This window comes from Palaemon carinicauda, chromosome 3 (assembly GCF_036898095.1).
Source record: "Palaemon carinicauda isolate YSFRI2023 chromosome 3, ASM3689809v2, whole genome shotgun sequence".
Taxonomy (NCBI): domain Eukaryota; kingdom Metazoa; phylum Arthropoda; class Malacostraca; order Decapoda; family Palaemonidae; genus Palaemon; species Palaemon carinicauda.
Genome location: NC_090727.1, coordinates 78,757,563 through 78,762,275, shown reverse-complemented (window position 1 = coordinate 78,762,275; position 4,713 = coordinate 78,757,563). Strand labels below are relative to the sequence as shown.

Sequence of the window (4,713 nt, the reverse complement as noted above, 5' to 3'; positions counted from 1 at the left end):
GCCAGATGCCATTTGGTCCCTAAAACTGCTGCTATCTCTTAACCTTGAAAACGGATGCTCAGATACCACCATTTGCACTCTAAAACTACTGCTATCTCTTGGCCTTGAAAACGGACGGACATATACCATCTCCGCTCTAAAACTGCTACTGCTATTGCCCTTACTGGAAGAGCACGTAATCTTCGTCCACTGGATAGTCTGGTTTTGACATTGTTCGCCCACGTCTTCATCTGGTCAAAGCGGGTTCTTCTCCCCAGAACACCGGTAGGAAAGAGATGATCATTGTTCTGAATACTGGTATCATAGCTAAGCCTGTCATCCATTGGCCAGGTGTTCGTGATCTTTTGGGACTTGCGGGGCTGGTTGCGATCCGTGTCTACCGAGACACAGATCAGGTCATAAGTGGGTCTTTCTGTTTTGTAAGGAGCCACCATTTTAGATTTTCTACGTTGCGTGAAGTCAACCGGACGTCGATGCTCTAAGTTCGTTGTTTCAAATTTTAGATGAATTCAAGATAAGTGTTGTTTGTCCTGAAAGAAAAAATAGGACAATGAAAGATTTTGAAAAATGACATAAAAATAGAAGTCTCCATTAGCCTAAGGTTGCCAGATTGTAAGAATAGAAATCTGGGACACTTGAAATTTCTCAACACATGTAGGCCTATAGATATATATCAACAAACAGCTTGACCAATATATTATAAAATGTTGATATATTCACATTATTGGAAAGCACAAAGGAAGAATTTTAATGGGGGTATAAAGAAAACAAAATGAAAATAATTTGGAAAATTCATAACCAATACAAATGCAAAAATAAAAAAAGGAACTATTTGGCAAATTAGTAATCAATACAAACAATACAGAAACTAAACTAACTTTCTTTACATTTTGAGCATATGAGTATGAATTAACATTTACATATACACAGATTTAACTAAAATCTTTATTCTTTAAATATATATCTGATGGTTTTAATAGGTCCCTGTCTTCTAGCACCTGCCAATAAATTCTCTACATTGAAAATAAAGGTTCCACATGCATTGTTAGATATAGCTTCTTCGGAGGCCACCCATATCCAACTTGTTCCGCTCATCACTTCACTGGATAGGCCTACCATGAGTGAGAATACACGCAGAACATTAGCATCATGAGATGGAAGATAAACTATATATAGGCGCCGTTGCAAAGGTTATGCATCATCCCTGAACCTGAGGTTTGTGAATAGTAATGGCAGAAGAGCTTACATGGGAGAACTTAACACTAATGAGGCAGTAATAGTTATGAAAACAGGGTTCAATATGATAGAATTTAAAGAAAATTTTAGAAACAGGAATGATAAGGATAGACTTTTTGTGTTGTGTAGGGAGGCACAAGATATTACAGAGAATATTTTGCTGTAATGAATTAAGAAAATTTAGAAACAATGACATAGAACTAATACGTTAAAACTAAATATTGTAAATAGACACAATGGAGGGAATGTAAACTGTAATTTTTGTGAAAATGAGTAGGAAGATTTGATACACATTTTTGTTGTTTTGCCAGGAATATAGAAAAGAAAGGAATGAAGTAATTGAGCTACAGCAACCATACGAGGAAGACCTAAAGAAAATAGGATTATTCTTATTTAGTGAAACAAATGTAAAAAAAGAAAATTAGAAAGGCCCTTAAAGTTAGAGGTAAAAGTATGTAAACTGCTATCTGTGTAGGGGGTAATGACAATGAATTTCCTGCTGATTACAGCGCGTTGCATCTATTACGCTTCTAGTAGTGTGCCCATAATCACAGTGTTGTGGAGAGAGCAACGAGGAACCTGCAACCAGCCGGAATGCTAAATAAATAGAATTCAACTAAGAATCGTTATAAAGAATTAAAAATATAATATTTTAATGAATAAAATCGGGATAAGGGTGTCTCAGAAAGTTCAATGTGGGGCAGGGGACAAAATCAAATACAATACACGTAAATTGGGGCCATGTTCCGTAAATGACCACCCCACAAAGCCTGATGATTAACTGATAGATTTCATCCACTTTAGGTCACGGTTAGTCTTAATACAAAATATCAATTTACATCGATTTCATAAAAAAAAAAACCGAAATCATTTGGGAAAATACTTCAGCAATTATCAGGACGTGTTAAAGAAGCGGTGTGTATATAAACAATGTGTGTGTGTGTGTGCAATTTGACTACTTCCAGCGGTGTTTTTAAGTTGTAGTATACCTAAGATGCTGGTATAACGCACACAGTGAAGAAAGAAATCACGTACACATTCTCTCTCTCTCTCTCTCTCTCTCTCTCTCTCTCTCTCTCTCTCTCTCTCTCTCTCTCTCTCTATCTCTCTCTCTCTCTCTATATATATATATATATATATATATATATATATATATATATATATATATATATATATATATATATATATATATATTCAAATAAGCCATACATTTTAATACATTAAAGTCTGGATTATCTTAACGACCTCGGGATAAGAGCCCCAGGCGAAATCACTCAAAGACTATAGTATTTGACCAGCAAGGTTTCGAACCCTGGTCCAGGATACTTGTATGACATTGACCTTACAACTCAGCTGAGTAGTAGGGTCAATGGCATACAAGTATCCTGGACCAGGGTTCGAAACCTGACCGGTCAGTAACTATAGTCTTTGAGTGATTTCGCCTGGGGCTCTGATCCGGAGGTCGTTAAGAGAATCCAGACATTAATGTATCAAAAATATATGGCTTATTGGAATATGAAAATCACTTCTAAATGTGCAAAATTTATCATATATATATATATATATATATATATATATATATATATATATATATGCAGAAGAACCACAGGGAAAATGAAAATACAAAATATACGCTTAAGTCCTGACTAGTTTCGTGATACTTCTTCATCAGTCCTCTGAAGAAGTATCACGAAACTAGTCAGGACTTAAGCGTATATTTCGTATTTTCATTTTCCCTGTGGTTCTTCTGCATCTGAGCATCACGTTTTCCTGTGATTTTTACGCCATATATAATATATATATATATATATATATATATATATATATATATATATATATATATATATATATTGCGGGCGTGGACTGGCACAGAAAGACCATAAACATACGGAAGTGGAAGGACATGCCTACGGCCTTTATTCGGTAGATTTTTTTAATGATAGCTTCGACTTCAAACACACTGAATTCATTCATAGGCAACATCAAGATCTTTCTCAGTTTCATGGATGTCAATCAAATTATTCCTATCATATTTAATCAAGTACACAAACACACGCACTCACCCAGATTGACCGCCCAGTATTTCCGGTCGAGGCCTCTCTGACTCCAGGTCATAGACCTCAAAAAGTAAGTACACAATATCAAATTGTCAAGTGTTGGGGAAGTTTGCTAGAGGGGGGGGGGAAGCGGGGGGGAGGGGATGTTATTGTCGCACATGTGAGGAAAACAACAAATGCTTGTTTTAAGCCTCGACCTTTTCTGACCGCGTGCACACAAACACACATTGCCCATAGCTCTTGAGGTCACAGCCCCAAGTTTCTGAGCACTGTAGGGCTGGAGATCTTTATCGAAGTCCCAACAAAACATCGAGATGTAGAAAAGGTCTTCCTAAATTTTGTTGGGACTTCGATAAAGCCTTTGTTTTTTCCGTTTATATATATATATATATATATATATATATATATATATATATATATATATATATATATATATATATATATATATATATATATATATATATAAACGGAAAAAACAAAGGCTTTATCGAAGTCCAAACAAAACGCCGAAATGAACTGTAGAAAATTACCTAAAAAAAAAAACGCTACATAAATTTAAGATAACCAAAAGAGACGGATCACAAACAGACGATATGGAAAAGACGCTTAATGAACGTCTGGAGAGGATCTAACGGTAGCCCATAAACCATGACCTTGAGCACTTCGAGAAAAGCCATTAAGAGCAGAAAGGGTGGGACTATCGGATGAAAATCAGATAAGGTGAAGGTTTCCCTCAGGGCCATTTCTTGGGCCCACAACAGTAATATGGGAGTAAATATATCTATCTATCTATCTTAGAGAGAGAGAGAGAGAGAGAGAGAGAGAGAGAGAGAGAGAGAGAGAGAGAGAGAGAGAGAGAGAGAGAGAGAGTACAGCTGGTCCACAAAAACGTCTCCAGAATGAGTGAAAAGAATATATTGAATGAACCATGGTCTTTCGCGGTCTTGAGGTAGAGTTCTCTTGCTTGAGGGTACACGCGGGCACCCTATTCTATCTTATTTCTCTTACTCTTGTTTTTTAGTTTTATATTTTATATATAAAATATCTATTTTTATGATGTTGATGTTCATACAAAACTTTCAGAGTAGCCTTCCCATTGTTGACTATGTGGTATTTCCGAAGGTAGGTAATATCCGATACTATACATACAGTCATGAATTATTTTTTATTAAAATGTAAGTACAGTATTTATTGTTAACGTTGCTTTTAAAGTGATCATTTAGGTGTAAAGGTATGAAAAAGCAGATGCCATATGTAACACAGGCTTTGGTTTACATTTTATATTGACAACCAGCAGGTGGTGGAGTAATACTGTTTGTTAAAAATGTATTTAGGAGCTCCATTTGCTTCCTTTTATATGGGCAGGTCACGTGGACAGGTTAAGTTTTTGATGGATTTGGGCAGTTCACATGTTCCATGG

General features: G+C 35.9%; 1 long non-coding RNA gene across 1 annotated transcript in view; it reads right to left on the bottom strand.

The window, feature by feature from the left end:
• Positions 1-409: 409 nt before the first annotated feature.
• Positions 410-4,713, bottom strand: part of LOC137637771 (uncharacterized) — a 9,263-nt gene continuing 4,959 nt past the window's right edge. The window contains exon 2 of the long non-coding RNA XR_011043794.1: positions 410-530. This is a non-coding gene — a long non-coding RNA (uncharacterized lncRNA). The remainder of the gene's footprint in view (positions 531-4,713) is intronic.